An 18,881-nucleotide genomic window follows, 5' to 3' on the forward strand; every position below is an offset into this window, starting at 1 on the left:
TAAGGTAGAAGTAGTTTTACTTTAAAATAGGAAATTCTTAAGAAAAAAATGAATATTTATATTTATTTGTTACAGGCTAACAGTCCTTTAAGAATTATTATAATAAATCTTCCTATTGAAATGAAGATATATATATATATATATATATATATATATAGCTTTTCATGTTTTTTTAAATTATTTTTTTCAGACCTTAAAATATTTGTTTTAATGTATACTTCTAGAACCCGAATTAATGACCAATTTTGGTAATATATTTTCTCTGGGTGTCTTTGGGTGACTCGTGCTCCTCTCTAGATGTGTGTCATTAAGTAAATTAAGTAAATAAACATATGCCCGCTACTAGAAAGGGAGGGGGCGAGTAGGGCAGAGGGAGAGGGCAGATCGAGTGAGTGAGAATGAGCGACTTTGGGCATAATTAATTGCCAGTCAGCCGTTGGCCTCGTTGAAGTTGAGTTTTACCCCCGCTGAAGCAGACAGCTGCCATCGACCGACCGAAAGACAGACTGACCTCCCCCCCATACTACCCGCCACTGTCCGGTTTTATCTTTTCCGAAACGCGTTAGTTTTTGCGCCCTTTAACTTTCGGCTAAGTGAAGTGACCAGCCCCGAAACTCCTTTTTGGCCTTATGCGCATTTCAACGCCTTCATTTGCATGCGTTTTATGGCTTAATAGTGCCCCGCCTTATCTGTTGCAAATTTTCAGTCAATAGATTACCGATAAGCCCCCCAGCCCCCGAACCACATTTGCATTTCACTTGAGCCCCCTGCAAAGAAAAAAGGGTGCCAAAAAACCAGTTGGAAATTCCTCGGGGGCCTGGCCAAAAAGAAAAGGTAGAAAGTTGTGTTCTTTTTCAGCTCTTGTTGCTTCTTCAGCTTTTGTATTTTATGTTTTTTGTTTTTTCGGGACAGCTTCCGCGTAGCCTTTTCTTAACCTTTCCTCAGGCCATGTCTGCATCACCTCATCAAGGGCAGCTGAAATTCGGAATCTTATGGATTCGCATCGGCACCTCCGATTCCAGTTACCAGTTGCAGTCGCCGGGCCAAGCAAATTGAGACACAACTCGACTTTAGTCCCAGAAGACGTTTAATTTACTTTTATTGCACTTGCACGATTTATTGAAATTATTTTGGGATTGCTTCTGTTGCTTTCTTAAATTTTTTATCGACATAATGGTCTCCTGACTTTAAACGTGTTATTTTAAAAAAATACACATATTATTTTAGACCTCTTGAAAAAGATAGAATTGAAATTATGAATAATTATAAAGTTATGGATATTTAAAAAAATCCATTTCCTATTCTTTAAAGTCGTAAAACTTTAATAATTCCATGAAACTGGTTTTTTGTGGTACCTAAAATGCAGCATTAATTTAAAAAATATAGATTTAATAAAGGGTAATCTTTACCATTCCAAGTCAAGGCCATAAACAATGAGATTTGATTCGCCGCCGTCATAACCAGACTAGTTCTGGCTGCATTCAACAGGCTTTTGGTTTTTATGGGCTCCGTGGCATTTCACAAAATGAAAACTCATTACCGATTATGCAAATAAAAGTCGGTTTTTTCGTTGGGGTGGTGGATGGATGGATGGCGTTGGGGGGCTAGTGACAAATGCAAAATGTTTGTCGCTCGTGCCGTGGCCCATAAAACCATAAAACCCTCTTGCGATCGATCAAGTATGAAGTGGAACTATTCGCGTTACTTAGATATATAGATATGTGCAGATTTGTATCTGCAATGCCAACGAAGGAGTTCGGCTGTAATCGAAACTGTTTTGCATATTTATAAGCCTTTTTCTATATGGCTGCGATCTGTTTCTCTGTCCAGTTTATGTTAATTGCATGGGGTCTATGAAATTAATACTTTTTATCGCTTGCTCAATCGCCGCGAACTTGTAGCTCACATGTTAGCTGTAAATTAAGTTGACAACTTGGCGCTGCCGCTGACTTGGCTCACAAAACTGGCTCCACAGCCACAATTGAAGTTGGCCAGGCAGATCAATTGAAAGTGTCCAAGAAATAAGTGTATATGTTTTTCCTAGAAAATATTATGCATTAATCTGTCTGAAACTGGTGGTAAATATTCTTTAAGTGTCTTTAACACTGTCTATGTGTTACTCGAGATAAATCCATTATTGTAATCTTGATTATAAAGATATAGCGTATGTGAATTGGTACACCATTTAGAATTTTTTATTTAGTGTATTTTAAAAATCGTTGATTTAGGGACCTTACATTCTTGATCTTTATCACGTTTTTTTCATATTTTCTTTTAAAATTTTTTTGTTTTCCCCCCTTTTAATTATTTTTCCCAAAAAAAATGCGCTTTAAATCTCATGTTAAAATTTGGAAAAAATTTTTACGTATCCGCTGGCCGGGCTGGGCTTTATTTTCCCATTGAAGTCGCAGCTGTGGCCGCTCACAAAGGCGACCCATCAGTGCCTATCAAGTGCACATACGGGCACCGATATCCAGGGGCTTTCGAGTATATAGACTGTCCGTCAGTTGGTCTTCGTACACTTTAGTACGCAAATAGCCGTGGCTATTCAAACGCCAAAAGCAAAGCCACTGCCATTAGCTTGGACTTCGTTTGTTCGCTGGTTTCGCCAATGTTTGTCTACGCCTGGCTGCCTACACACCAAAGACAAGTCCCCCATCTCATTCCCAATCCCCCGCTGCTTCTCTATTATTTAGCAAATATTTAGAATATTTGAGCAACAGCTAACGGAGACCGGCCACTTGACCACTTGGGCTACTGCACGCGCTTCGGCAAACAAATCATGTTTTCTCGAGGGGGATGAGTTGGAGGGATTTCGAGGGGCCAGAGAACTGCATGTCAAAGTTTTTTGTTGGATCTAGCAGGCAGTGTGTGTGTGTGTGCTAAACTTTCTATAAATATGGACATGACTTTGGCTAGTTTCAGCCAACAATATCCAGCGTCATTGTCCGCTAAAGGCAGGAAAAAATAAGGTTTGGCTTTATTGATTATTGAGTATTTTATCAATAAAAATGTGAGAAAATTTTAAATATTATTGTGTTTAATTTACAAAAAATTTTAATTTGACAATTTTCATAATTTTTTCTTTTATTAGCGGTTTAAGATTAAGTCAGCAAATATGTTTTATTCTTAATTCTGTTGAAATACGATTATAAGATTCTGGTAAAGGTAACTAGTTTATTTTATTAGATTGAGATTGTTACTGAATTTTTAAAGACATTTTGAAAATTTCATATTTTTTTTGATTGAGATTATTTTAAAATTTCTAAAATACCTATAAAAATTTCACCTTTATACTTTTTGATCAGTTTTTCAGCCTTTTTCTGACATTTAGCCACACCTAAAGCTTCCTTAAGAATTAAGACAGCTGGGGTTTTTTAAACTCGGCTGTCCTGTCTTCACTTTTAATAATTTAATCAATTTTGCATCCTTTAAGTGACTTTTCTCCCAGTGTGGCCATCATCATTATCAACATCATGGACACATCGGCATGATTGCGGTCGTTAAAGCCACCTGCTGTCTGGTATGTTGCGTCTAGCTGCCGTATTTTGGCCTTTAACCTTTTCGTCTTTCGTCTCGTTTCGTTTTGGTTTTTTTTTGGATTTTTGGCCAGGCCAAAAGCGCAGGCTTGTAGCTCTCAGTTCGTCGAGCTGGCCATCTGCATATTGGCTGGGACTTTTGGGTTTTGGGCCGGGCCCAAAAGCCGATGCGCCGAGCGGACTGTTGTTAACAAGCTTGTTAATAAATTACCAACAAAATGGCCATAAAATGTGCCAAGCATAAATCATGGCGGCGCAATCTGTTCCTCCGCATACATAAATAAATAATAGCAAGTGTGGACACAACAACGAGACAACGCGACAACCCGACCAGGCAAAATTAGCGACAAGAAATACTATATATGTATATAAGTTCGAAATTGAAATTGATAGCGAAAAGCAACAAAGCCCAACACCAAAAACAAAGGAGACAAAATATATATAAAAATCTAAGCGTAGCACACAGAAATTATGAAAAGCTAAATAAATTCAAATGAATCAAATCGAATGGGTTAAAGCAACAGCGGCAGCTGCATAAATCAACTCAATTAGCGAGGTATTATAAGCTGATCACAGATTCGAAAATAAATGGAAGCCAGAAGTCACAAGGAGTTGTCTCACCGTTTGTAAAGTGACAAAAAAAAATGTATTTCAATGGTTTTAAATTTATGCTTAAGTTTTTTGATACCTTTTTTTTGTACTATAGAAAATGGTATCTCCTAATAAAATTAACAATAAAGATTAATCAGACAGCAAAAAAGAGCTGCAAATTATAATTAGTTTATTTCTTAAACATAAAATAGATTTAAAAATGTTATAATATTTTTTTTTATGATAATTGTTATATTAGAGATAAATATAAATAATTATTTTAATTTAAGGGACATAAAAACACTTTTGTTGTAATTTGTTGTAAATTTTGATAAAACCGTTATTCCGTATAAGAAACCATATGACACTGTATCTTATAGCCAGGTGGTAATACCCGAATGCAGTGGTGAAGGAGAGCCCCAGAAGGCATCCCATCATTATTGTGCGGTGCTTTGGGTTTCGGCTCAATTTTATGGCTACGGCTCATTTCGTGTCATAAAAAAGCATTTTCAACACATTTTTTAACGACAAGTGCCGGCCAACATTTGCAGCTTTTTGTGGCCCAAAGGCGTTGGCGTTTGCCATGGCAACAACTGCAGCTATAAAAAGGGGTACATAATGAACAAATTATAATAATGATATGGGGGATATACATATGTCACTGAACGATCGCCGGCAATTCAAATGTCACGCAGTCAACGCTTTTATTTAGCCAAAATATACTGGCTTCTACTTAAGTTTTGAATATCTGATTTGGCTAGTTGGTTGCGCTTAAATTAGTGGAAATCGCTTTGAATTTATAATACTGCGCCAAGTGAGGCAACCGAGAGACACATACACAAAACAGACGCCATGTCATGTCAGATCATTAAGAAAATATGGTCAAAAATGTTTCAATTAAAAGCAGAGGCAAAAAAAAAACAAGCAGCCCAACTCAAACCGAAAGGAAACTCACAATCAGAAATTGTAGGCGGACAAGTTTCGTTTCTGTTTCTATTTTTTTCGCTATAAATTGTGTAGGCTACTTTACTGTCAAGTCATTAACGGCAACAACAACAAAAGCGATCGCACGGCGGCAAGTGAATCATTAGGAACAAAAGCCAAGGGTATAAACTATAGAAAATGAGAATTTTCGAACAGCTTTTTGTGGGTTTTTTATAGCCTCAGATCCCGCCTCTTTGCCGGATTGATCTGTTAGGAAATTTGTTCCACGACTTTCTATCATAAACAATTTCCATTTGGCATATTTTTATAGCGTGTCGTTAATTAGTTGACTTAAATATAAAATATACCTACACTTGAAAAGATTTTCAACTAATTTGAATATCATGTATTTTAATTAATTCGCTATTTTTAATGTGATCTGATTTTTTTATAGAAAATTTGGATTATAAATGAGAGTGAATGGATTTAGAATATGATATTTTGCTATTGAAAAATAGGTTTTTTAGTTTGAAAATTTAAAGTAATTTATTTATTTTTCACTTGGAATATATCCAATTAAAATGAACGAATAAAAACTCCAGCTTGGCTATCATTAGACGTTTGGGCCGCGGTAAAAGTTGCGTTGGCCCGACTTTATTCAAGGTTAAATCTGTAATTGACTTATCAACCCACTCGATTTTTTATTCAACCTGGCTTGCAAGCGATTTTAGAGGCGCTTTTAAAACCGCTTAGGCCAAAGCTCCAGCGAAACTACTAAATGAAACTATTTTATTTAACTTATTTTGCACATGCTTTTTGTGAGCGACTAAGCCGAAAAGCGCTGTGCTGTTAAAACCGCCAAAAAGTCTGATCATCGCGCTGTTTAAACCGCTTAAAACCCCCGAAAACTTTATGTTTGGCTTTCGGTTTTTTGTATTGGTATTTTGGCCCCGTCATGCCCCAATGGTTTTTGTCAGGGCATCCGACACCCACAACGATGCCAGCGGGCCATAATGGAAAAATAAATCGTCGATATTGTTGGTACGGTAACAACGCGGCAGAAGTTAAGAGTTAAGAGCCGTGTATCTCCAAAAAGCCAAGCTGAGAACCGAGTTTGAAAAGGCGTTAGATTCGTTGCGGGCGCGCGCGTTCGTCGCCTTTTTCTCTTCATCTCCCATATTTTTTATTTTTCATTTTTTTTTTTCACTTGCTCACATCAAAGCGTCAAAAGCCGCTAAGCAAAATGCCCACACTTGGCCAACAGCACACACAACATAACAAATGCCTAATTGTCTTGGCGGCACTCGTAAAACCTACAAAATTATTACGTCTGCAAGAGAAGACAGCGGAAAAAATACAGAGGAGAAGAGCACAAAAAAAGTAACAAAATAACAGCACAAAAGTACACACATAAAGCAGCATATAAAAGCGGCAGAAACAAACGCGTCACTTCACATGTTCTGACCAGGCCTAAAGCCCCTAAAAAAACGAGTGACAAAAGTGCCAAAGGGTAAACTAATGACAGTTTAATTTACTCCCATTGCGATGAAGTGTAACGACTCTCAAAACTCAATTAGGCCTAGCCTCTCAGTCTCCATCTCTATTTTGCGATTAATGTATAATGTACACCAGAGGTCAATAAAATAGTAAAAGTAGAAGTGGATTTTAAAAGTTAATATCTTTAAAAAAATTCTTGTGTAAAACTTCGTATTAAGTATTGTATAAAGGATAAGTCAAAGTATTAAATATTGTCATATTTATTATGATTTATTTATTTAATTTAAGAATTGAAAAATTTTACAACAGGTACCAGTCAATTTGATCATTATAAATTATAAAGATTTTCATATCATTTTGATAAGAATAAAGATTATATTGATCTACTTTAAAAATACTACGTTTGGTATTTTAGAATTGTATACCTATAATTCTTTTATATATATGAAATAAGGTAGAATATTTTAATTCTTACTGTGTGCTTGGTTTTTTAATAGGACAGCACAATTTTTTTTATCAATAAAAAATGCCATATATATATTTGGCACTTTGGCCAAATGCCGCTCTAATGCCCGATGGTCTACATATATGCCTGTGGTCCGGTTTGGATTCTCCGCTGGCGAGGGGCAGGTGCAATCCCGTGTTTGGGATCGGGGATGGGTCACGACTTAAAAACGCATAATTTCCGGGCTTTATGAGCCGCTCTATTGGTATCTGCCTGCAGCCATCTCTCTCTGTCTCAATTAATTCGCCTAGTTTATGTTTATGACATTGGCTCTACGCATATTTCTGGGTCATAATTTATGATAAGCGCGGGCTGGATGGGTTGGCAAACTCCTTTTCGGTGCCGCATTCTTTATTATAATGAACTTTTACGCAGTGCGTATCTCATAGATACAAAACTGCATAAAGGTTAGTCCACTCCGCTCTCTGCCTTTGCTTTTCCCTATCCCTTTTTGTATGAATTTATGTTATTAGCCTCGTAATTTCGTTGAATATTATTGCATTTATGTTTCGTAGGCGATGGGCCTAATGAGTTTTTCGCTCTACGCCGCCGCATCTTCATCGGCCAAAAAGTTGCCGTGTTTGGGTTGTTGTTCTTGAAATTTATGCATTGCCATTGTTTTCTCCGGCCAAAGTTGTTTTGCCGGTGGGCGGCTGTTGCACTACAGTTTCCGTTGCGGTTGCCCCCAGTTGGCCGCCTTTAGTGGCCCCAACTCGGCTTCAGAACGCCCATCACACAGCCGTTTGTCAATTGTGTGGGTTGTCCGGGGCAAGTGCCACAAGTCTCAGTTTCGCTCCAAGGAGGCTGGCACATCTGAAGGATGCCCCTCGGCTGCAAGCCGGCTAATTGGGCTGCGGCGAGCAGTCGAGATACAGTTTAAGGTGCAGACTGCCAAAGGAGATACTGCCTTTGGGAGTGAAAGATACAGTTTGGCTGGGAATGAGGTAAAATAAGCCCTTTTCAGAACGATTTAAGATGCTTCCTAAGATGGAATAAGAAAAACATGATCTAATGGGAAGTAACGGATATTGCTACAGAAAGCTTACTGATTAGATGAAGATTAAGTTAAAAAGTTTTTAGTAATATAAAAAAAGTAATAGAAGTTTGTATAAATGAATAACAAAAGATAACCTTTAAAAATTAGTTACAAAAAGATTAAAAATCAGTAATTTTATTTAAAATACTCATGGTATGGATTGTATGTGAAACTTTGTAGGTTTATTTAAATTTTATAATAAAATTAAATTTTTAATGTGTTATTTCCTGATGAAGAATTAATTACGAAACTTTAAAGTAAATTTGAATATTATTCAGTATCAATAAATATTCCCAGACACCCTAGTTATAAATAGTAAAATAAACATTTAAAAATATTTGAATACTTGAAAGCAGCGCCCCTTTCACATGGAGATCAAACCGCCAGATATGGGAGCGACCCATTTAGGCCGAAGATGCCCTTTCCCAGCGATCCCTAACTATCCTTTCACTATCCATCAACCGTCAGAGTTCAGCGTCAACCGCAAAGCCACGGCAATCCATCAATCGACCCAAAACTTGTCATGCTCCAATTTGGAATGCTTTTCAATGGCACCTTTTAGGCAGTCGGCAGTCCGCCGGGGAAATTCAATTAGAAGACAAAGAGTCTCCGATACGATCCGCTTGGCATTCTAACTAAATAGCATTCACCTGTCCGGCAAAATAACTTCACACACACCAAAGGAGAAAAAAGAGAAGAAGATACTGAGATACCCTAACCACGAGCAGCTGTCAATATGTGTTGGCGCCAAACGAGAATTCTTCTTTTCGTGGTGGAGTCAAAGATCCATGGCCATCCATTAAATGCCTACCGTCAAATCATAATTCATTTTTCCCCTGTCTGGCCGAGGCCCCCGATGATATTCCTCAGCTATTAGGCACCGACCACTCCTAGACACGCAGCCTCGGGGCACAGACCATAAAGCCATTTTTCCAGGTGAGCGAGAGGGCAGGTGAGCCCAAAGTACAGGTACAGGTTACAGGTAGTATATACCTTCTACCTACGATGCTGCGGCAATCTGGGCTTGGGAATTTGCACCTTGCACTGTGCGGATCCTCACTTATTCGGTTGCATAGCCCGCGGCGCTGGGAAAAACTCTCGAGTTCATTGATACTCTGTTGCAGCTCAGGTGCTCAATCAAATGCAATTAACAGCGGCTAGAAAGGAGTGGGGATATACCTATAGCCAGCGAATATGGCCAGCAGAACGGAAGTTCGGCTCTTTGGCTGGATGTTGTTGCTATTGAAATGTCAGCTTGGGTTAGTCACTCGACGAACACTGCGTCTCATATCATTTGCATGGGCAAATTGGCCGGGCAGCTAAAAAATGGCACTGGGAAAAAATAGCAAGAAAATCGGAAGGGAATAAAATGCTACAATTTTGGGGCTAGAAAAAATATAGGGCACTCAATTTCATTACCATAATAATTATTTAATTTTTATTCGAGTTATTTGAGATATTTTCAGGAAATTAAATATACCATCATGAAATATATATTTTTATTTGGTAAATAAATGTGTTTTTCCCAATAGCGGATACAGGATTTTGTTATGGGTTATTTAAGAATACTACTCGTATTAAACTATTAATTCTTTAAAATATTATGTTTCTATTTGCATTAAATCAATTAAATATTTTATTCTTTAAGTGCACCCAATGCAGACACAGCCAATCATATAGAAACAGATATAGCTAGAGCAACTTTGTCGTGTTTGCCAAATGCCAAAATCAAAATTGAAAAAAAAACGAGAGATAGAAAAAACAAACTAAACACACAAATGCCAAAACTTTATTAGCCCGTTGACGCAAATTAACGGCGACCGCTTCCATTTCGCATTTCAAAGCGTCAAATCGGTCGTCGCCGCTGATGTGGTGCAGAGTGGTGGAGCAGATTGGTGGTGCAGCGGTGGTGCTCTGCACTCAGACCAGTTCGCTGCCAGCAAAATAATTTGTAAATGTCAGAGCATTTTGACAGTTTGCGGTGATGTTTTTCAAATTACAATTTACAACAGCAACGCAAACGACAACGCCAACAAGCGAACAGCAAAAAGTTAAGCCCGAAAAAAGTATATATAAAATAATCAGGAGATTTTGTGCATTTCAACGTTTTTTTTCGGGGATTTTCTACCATTTGCTTTCTTTTCTGCAAAGGGGTTTTAATTCCACAAAACATAGAAAGGCTGCAGGGTACTTTGTATATGTATGTATGCTATTTTTATAACCCAGCTTATGTGTCCTGTGTCGGGGCTTTAATTAAACGACATTTTTTCCACTCCCAAATCCCCCGGATGAAAGTCAACTCCTTTGGGTTATTTACACCAAATGTTTTCATAAATGGCCGAAAAAAACAACTCTATTTTTTGTTCGTCGCTTTAAGCGAAACCAAATCTCGTAGGTCAACTTTTATTTATATTTTATGATCGGACTTTATGCATCCCCCAACATCGAACTACCCACTCCCCCCAATTCATGCATGGACTTTTTCATAGTTATAAACAAAACGTCGAACTGTTAACGACTCGCAGGCCCATAACTCAGACCATAAATTTGATGTTTGATTTTCATGGCCCGGTCAACAGCTTGAGAAAAACTTTAAACTCAAACCAGGCGCGGCTTTTGGTCTTTAACGACTCTTCAACGGCTGGGCAGATGGCTAATCTGTTAATGCGAGAAGAGCTCTTCTGACTAGTGAAAGGTAAACCACACTTTCACCCGATCAACAAAAAAGTAAACAAAAAAAGAGTCGCAAGTTGACGGGCTTTTAATTTAATTAGCCAACCAGCTTGTGACCCGAACTAATCAAACTTCGGTTCGGGGTGCGGTCAGTAGTTTGAAATGGAGAACAAAAGTAAAGGTATAGAGACTAGACATTAACTTCCAGGTGGATTAGGGGCAAGAACGGAGAAGGGTTGTTGGCAAATGGCAAACAAATGCGATAATAGTTGGCAAACTCAATGGCTAGACAGCCAGCAAAAACCAACAGCACAGCACAACAACAATAAAATTGAAGAAAATTACACTAAATTGGCTTCAATTATTGTATTAATTTGGGTTCCGTGTTGCTTTCCGGCTTATCCCTTTTGGCCCGTTTTTCCCGTCTTTGGGTCTTCTAGTCTCCATAGAGTCGCCGGTGTGGCCCTGATCTGCAAGCAAACATTTCGTTTTTCTAACTTGACTCTGGCATCTTGATGAGCCACTTCGTCTTTCCCTTTCTTAGTTGAGTTATTCCAAAGCGAAATTATATTAGACAGTCCACAAAAGTTTGCCATTGTCCATTGACGTTGCAATGTTGCACAGTGGAAAAATGGCAACAGAAGTGGGCTTTAATTGGGTACATTTTCCTATAAAAAGGGTTTGACTAAATGGCATACAGCTATGATTTGTTTAAACTTATTCAATTATTATTTTTGATTAAATCTCTTCTCTGAAGTAAAAGTGTTTAAATACAGATATTATTTGTAATTACTTCTGGTTTATGGGTTTTTATCTCTATCATGGTTTTAGCAATTCAAAAAAGTCTTGTTAAGAAACTATTATTTTTATGAAATATAATTTCTATACTATTTCATAAAATATAATAATTTTTTCTCTCTGTATTGCTGCAGTTGCAGTTGTTGCTGTCGTGCAGGAAGCCTCTTCTTGACTTGGCCAAGAGGAAACTGGCGATTATAGTTCGTAAACCCGTAGATGCAAGTATGGGACTGGCTGGAGCCAAGTCTCTTTTTTTTGAGAAATAAAAAAGGCAGCCGGAAGAACGTCATTGCTTGACATCTGCTGGGAGTGTGTTTTTCTTACTCCACCCTTTTGTTTTTCCTACAGGTAATTTGTGATTCTGGTTGGTTGGCTTAAAAAAGTATAGGATATACTGATAGTACGTTCATAAAAGGCTAATTTACTATGAAAATAGCTTAGGTATAATTCCAGACCAATCGTTTAAAAATAGTACTTTATTAATTTTTAAGCAAAACTTCGATATCAAAATTCTATAATATAAAATCTTAATTTTTATAGAGTTGACCCAGAAATTTTAAAGACTAAATAAGTTCGCCTTGATTAAACGTTCAAGAATTTATTTGCCTCTCTAGAAATTTTATTTATATGCCTGCAAACTTTTATGATTTGGCATGCAAAACTCTTTTCCCCATCAACCCATATAAAATTCATTTCAATGAAAACTTTTCTCTCGAGCGTTTTTCAATTAAAAATCCACAACTCACCAAGAAATTGAAGCTGAGAGGCCACAAAAAACATTGGCAATCACACAGACACTCGGGGGCACAAGCACAAGCACACAAGTACACTGCGGAAAAGTGTTTAGCTTTTTTTATGTCGAAACTTAAATTTTCTCTGGAACTCAAAACGATTGTTTTTTGTATGGGACACAGAAAAAACACACATTTAGCATGGATAAAAATTCTTATAAAGTGAAAACGGAGTTAGAGTAGAACGCAGGACACGTGGGCGGGCACGAGTTCGTTTCCCAGGAGAATCGCTAGTCGATTCTCCAAAGAATTGCTGGCTAACTGTTCTTTTGGCAACCCGAGCGGCTTCAAAGCCGAATAGCGAATGCGGCAATTGGCAACTGGCGGCTAAAAAAGCCACTCGCACCGCAGCAACATTCGCAACGTCGGCGTCGACGGCAACTTTTGGTAGGCAGAAAAAAAAATCGTACAATCGTACATATACACATACACGCAATGGCCCTCTCCCTCTGACCCCATATAGACCTCTCTTTCTTCAAGTTTTGTCTGTGTGAGGGTGTTTGCGAAATGCAATTCTGCAGCAGCTGCAGTCAACATGTTGCTGGTGTGCTTTTGTGGCTTTGTAGCCCACCACAAGTCTGAGAACCCACCACACTCGTTTGTAGTATTCGCACTCGTATCCGTATCCGTGAGTTATTGTATCTGTGAGTTTGCCCCGCATCTGCATCTGTGTGTGGGCTTGCACGTGTTTCGCCAAAGGATTACCACTCAGACCCTAGAACCCAAAACTCAGCTGTTGTTGTTGGTTAAGTGCACTGAGGGAAATGCACAAGCTTAATTAAACTTGGGTTTTGAAACTTGATATACAAAATATATGATTCTGATTTTTTTTGTACCTATGTATATATTTGCAGTTTAAACAATACCAAAAAATGGCAAAAAACTCACCAATTCGTTGGACGGCGACTGGATTTGAACTCTAATTTTTTTTGTCAAAAAATTTTATTTGGAGATACCAGGACAAATTATTATAATTTATTTAATAAACCTTAAAATATTTGCGTTTAAATAATCTGCATTGTCTCTGAAAAAACTGAAAAGGTATTTATATTGAAATGGATTTTTTTTAGTGTGATGTTGCCCGTGTTGCTTTTGCCGTTGTGGGCTTGTCGCCTGACTGACATTTCCTTTTGATGCGCCTACGTGCCCGCTTCGGCATATGCATTAGTTGGCCCCCAAAGAGGGGTGGTTAAAGGGAGCGGGGCAACTTCAATGATCGAACGTGACATTTTAGCCCCACACAACAGAACGCAGAACCCAGTAAGCCCAGAACTCTTGGCTCAGAACTCAAAACTCAAAAGTCTTGCGCATGACGGAGCTGAGCCGAGAGGGCCGAAAAGGGAAAAGCTGGCAAACAACCGGCTTGAGTGAGTTTTTCCCGCCTAGAGTCTGTTTTTTCTCACAGTCAATTGCATTGTTTTTGTTCAGCCGCTAATTGTGGGTGTTGTTCTTGTTTCGGTGATGCAACCATCAGACGAACAATTTGCGGGGCTATCATGGCTGGAAAATGCATGTCAGAAGTGTCTATCAAGCGGGAAAAATGCATATTAAATTGAACTTATTTATATTTATATTTTTATACCCGTTACTCGTAGAGTAAAAGGGTATACTAGATTCGTGCAAAAGTATGTAACAGCTAGAAGGAAGCGTTTCCGACCCCATAAAGTATATATATTCTTGATCAGGATCACTAGCCGAGTCGATCTAGCCATGTCCGTCTGTCCGTCTGTCTGTCCGTCTGTCTGTCTGTCTGTCTGTCTGTCTGTCTGTCTGTATGAACGCTGAGATCTCAGAAACTACAAAAGCTAGAAGGTTGAGATTTCCCACACATATTCTTTGGCTTCCTACGCAGCGCAAGTTTATTTTAGCCGAGCGCCACGCCCCCTCTAACGCCCACAATCGCCCACAACCGATTTTAAAATGGGTCCTGCGCCCACATCTTTAAAAATTTCCGAGAAGTATAAATGCAATTTTGTTGTGTATATTTATACCTATCGAAATGTAGAAGACATTTTTCAAATCGGACCATTCATTAAAAAGTTATACGATTTATAAATTGTCAACATATATCTATCTCCCTCGCACTCCCTTTAGCTGAGTTACGATTATTAGTCGGTACACCAACCAGACACAGCGTTCGCACTCCCTTTATCGGAGTGACGGGTATTAGATAGTCGGGACACCAACCCGACTATAGCGTTCTCTCTTGTTATTCTTATAGTCGGGAACTTTTATCTAATTTTATTTTATGAAAAGGATTACACTTTAATTTTAATAATTTTTGTTATAATAAAAACTTTTATTTATTATAATACTATAGTAAAGACAGTTAAACTTTTGTTCAATTTTTTTTTATTTTATTAAAATCCGATATTTAAGACCCTTTTAACAAGCCCTTAATTGTTTCCTATTGCCGTGCAGGTAAAATCCCATCGCAATAATCCTCAATGACAGACATCTCCTGAGGAGTAAGGGCCACGCCCTTTTACCCAAAAACCCTGGCTAATTACGATGCACACACCTCGGGTCACAAAGGCAACACTTGTTGTGCCCTTTTATCTTTATGACATAATCTCTGCGCCCAGATGACCACTAAGTACGGCCAGGAATCCTATTCTCTGCCGCTCATCGGCTGGCATTTCGATTTTTCCCACTAATCAACAGATTTTCCCTCAACTCAACGGCAATTTATGGCCAAAGAGGGGCGCAAGCACATGTTCCATTCGGATGCGAACAAAGAGACAGATGCAGATACAAAGATACGGATCGGGGGAAGCGGTTTAGGGATCGCCGCCGCGTATTTATTACATCACAGTCAGACGAACAGAAGAACAGAAGGGGTGAAGCAATCACAGAACTCTCGGTCTCGGCGGTAGAAAAAAAAACCGAAAGTGCCATGAGGTAGTGGTAGCCTATAGACCTACATAACGCAGGGTCACCCGATCAACAACAACAGGATAAAAAGAACGAGGGGCATTGTTTCGCTTTCATTCAGACTCGGAATCGCTTCAAGATTCAGATTCAGATTCGGTCGGATCCCGATTTCGATTCTGATCCCAGTACCGATTCCGATCCCCCGAGAAAGGAAGCCAAAGGCAGCCAGCAATAAATCAAAGGCATAAAGTTGAATGCACCGGGAAAAAGGCAAAAGAGGCACAGGCGGATGCAAAGTCGTCACCAGCTCGTTGGGAACCTGAAGACGCGGACCTTGAGAACCTTTAACGACTGGTCGCTCGGTCCTACCTCAATGAGGGATCTTGAAAAACAAATCTGAATGAGGATATAAGAGGTAAAAAAATCCAAAAAGGAAGCAAGACCATGTGACGTTTGTTTTGAGAAACGTCAGCTGAGCGCAAAAAGGGAGCTCTTGGCAATCTGGGGTTACTTTTGGCCAAAAAGGGTTCTTCTTCGGACATCGTTTTTGTTTTTCAAGGGGGACAGGGAAAAAATAGCATAATTTGCTTAAGGAAACTTTTCCAATTTATAAATGACAAACACAAAGAGCGGGCATAATGAGGAAAACTTGGAAGTGAACGGCATTTTTCCTCTCAGCCCTTCCAAAAAGACATTTTCTCGTTTCTAATTAAAGTGCCTGGAGATTTGCATAAAAGGAGTCCGAAGTCCGGAGTCCTTAGTCCAGCGGAAAAAGGAGCAAACGTTTAAGCATTAATCAAAAAATCAGCTGAAAATTAAAAACGAAGCCCAAGAAAGCGGGGGTAAAGGCGGGGTAGAACAAAGCAAAAGATACGAGAGCAAAGGAAAAGGATAAAAATGTGCTGATGAAGCGATGGTTAAAAGTCCGAGGCAAAGAGTACAGAAAAAAGAAAGGATTGTCTGGCGCTGTTGGGTTTTTCACCGAGTAGTAGGGGTTGAACTGAACAGTGGGTGGTGGGACTTAAAGTTGGTAAATAAAGATTTTAAAAAAGGACATAAGAGCGTTGCCCACTAATGGCTGAAGTTTTAAGCCGAAAAAACAAGGATTATTTACGCGAAGACTGCCAACTAAAATTTTCAGGATAAGCAGAACTAATTAAACAATATAATATAAATTCCCGGAAATGGATAAATTCTCTATAGAAGTCTTTTAAAATATTTCTTAAAAACTTTTTGCTGTAACCATTTCCGAACCATCTTAAGTTTTGGAAAGTTAAATTAGGTTTAAGCTTCTCCTTCGTGAGTTTCTTAATTTGGGTCACCTTTGGGCACATGTATCCCCACATGCATCGAGTGGAAAAGATGCAGATCCAGAGATACATGTGAGGCAGAAACGCCCAGACACGTGTAAGCCTTCCTTTGGCCCCCTCGAGAACCGCCTTTATAAATATACCTACATGTTCGTATATATATGAAAACATATTTCACTTGCTATTATTTGGCTTGGTTTTTGTTGCTGCCGTGTGCTGTCGCTGTTGTTTACGTACGAAATATTTCGTTTTCTTCTTATTTTCGGTTGTTTTTAATGATGAGACTGGGAGTGGGTTTTTCGGTTCCCGTCAGTCCAGTTCTGAATCAACAGCGATGAAGCTGCCAATCTGCACTTCAGTGCGCTCCACATCCCCGCCCCTTTTCCCACCCAAGTCAACCGCAGGTGCACGGCGAGAAAATGTTACTTAAAAGGGGGTTTTCTATCAAAGATAATTTTATAATACGGTTTATGTATAATATATATTTTTAGTGCCTGAAAAAATATATTGAATTTATTATAATCTTTTATTACGATTATATTTCAAGTCTATCGGTTATAAAAATGGTATAAAATGATCCTGACTATTTAGATGGTATTTCACATTTTCGCCATATTTTTTGCCCTGTGCCGATTCGCCACTGACAATAACTGAGAAATGGAGAGAGATGTGCTTGAGAAAGAGGAGGATGCCGAATGATGTGGATGTGAATGCGAAATTCTCGCAGTGGGTCGGCGGTTGTTTAAGTGGTCCTTGATAAGCGGCTGCCAGCTTAAAACCGTAATGCGCTTTACCAACTTCACTTTACTGTGTACAGTGCATATATTTTCATGTGTGCGCCGATACATGTGAATGTACGTATATTTAAAATAAACTCTTCGAGCCGCTGATGAAATATCAATATTGAAGCAGTGGCAGAGGAAATTTTAATTCGATAGTCGTGAGAGACAAGCTGGCAAAAGGTAAAAAAATAAAAAAATAAAATATAAGGAAGCGGCATAAAGAGAGATTCGCTGTTGTTGTTCAGTTAGTGGAAGCGTTAAAAATGCCACTGATTTCGCCGATTTTTTTTGCTGTCTTTTCATTATTTATTTAATGGCATACAGGTGCAGATTCAACTCGATTGAACTGTTTTCCCATTAAGAAATGAAGAGAAAAACGGGGGGAATTCGTACATATATGTACAAGTGATTTAAAATAACGCTTTTGCATACACATGTGTAAATTGATATTTGTAAATGGCAAATAATGTTTATTATTATTTTGCATTTATCAATTAAGTGCTATTCTATATTCAATTAAACAGCATTCATGAACCATAAATGCAATCTCGATTTAATTAAAATAAATCCAATTAAAATGAAAATGATTTTTTTTACCATCGACATCAAACTTGGGGTTTTTTATTGTCCCATTTCAGATATGTAACTGTTACAGTTATTAGCCGTACTTAGATATTATTTTTAATAAAATATGTGGTTGAAATATCTGGTTCGGTTCTCTTTGGGTATTTTGTTAATTATTATAATTTAATTAAAATATGAGTGTTGACGTAAAAAATGTTAATCAAAAAAGCATTAAAGAATATTTAATTAGAAAATGGGAAAACAAGAGCTTTTATTAATGTTGTTTTGTAAATAATATGAACAACTTTAATTCACTTATTTGATTATTATTAAAACTTTAAAAATATTTAGTAATATTATTAGACATATTTTTTAAAATATATAGATATAAAGAAAAAGTCCATTCGTTTTTAATTTAATTTTAATTACTTACAGTACATTAATTAAAGACAATAATTATAAATGTAAAGTCATTTAATTAATGAAATCTTCTATTTGAATTTGCATAACATAAATGTTTTTAAAAATGTTCTACCCAAGTTTTGAGCTCCAAAACATTTTGTTTACTTAACAATTTGTCAGAAATAAACGTGTCGCTTAAAACTTACTTGTTGTTGACCCAACAAATGCATGGCAAACTTTGTCCAGCGCGTGATTCTCTTTTTGCGGTCCAAAGCGAAAGTTGTTACAGTTTGTTAAGTTGAAATTTATGTTTCAGTTTTATAATATAATTTATACGCAAAGTTCTACGCGGTCGGAGTAGTGGATATAGTTGTGTGTGGATATGGATGTGGATTTGGATGTGGAGGTAAACTTCACCCGGCTAAAAAGTCAATGTCACATGACACGCGCACGATTCACCAACACTGAGGCACTTTGCGAGGCTTTACAGTTAGAGTGGCTAACAAGTTGAGAGCCAACTGGTCAGGAGTTCCACAGTTCCAGTTCCCGGCCAGACAATAAAATTTGCGCCATAAATCAATTCAGCTCTCTGCAA

The 18,881-nt window shown here is 38.0% G+C and overlaps 1 long non-coding RNA gene across 2 annotated transcripts in view; it reads right to left on the reverse strand.

Annotated features, from left to right (window-relative positions):
- Positions 1–18,668, reverse strand: part of LOC108062234 (uncharacterized) — a 34,637-nt gene extending 15,969 nt beyond the window's left edge. The window contains exon 1 of one of the 2 annotated variants that reach the window (XR_011418525.1): positions 18,493–18,668. This is a non-coding gene — a long non-coding RNA (uncharacterized lncRNA). Of the gene's footprint in view, positions 1–12,309; positions 12,650–18,492 lie in introns of those variants that run through there. The other variant, XR_001770162.3, reaches the window with a different exon arrangement.
- Positions 18,669–18,881: the final 213 nt, after the last annotated feature.

This window comes from Drosophila takahashii, chromosome 3L, assembly GCF_030179915.1.
Source record: "Drosophila takahashii strain IR98-3 E-12201 chromosome 3L, DtakHiC1v2, whole genome shotgun sequence".
NCBI classification, from domain to species: domain Eukaryota; kingdom Metazoa; phylum Arthropoda; class Insecta; order Diptera; family Drosophilidae; genus Drosophila; species Drosophila takahashii.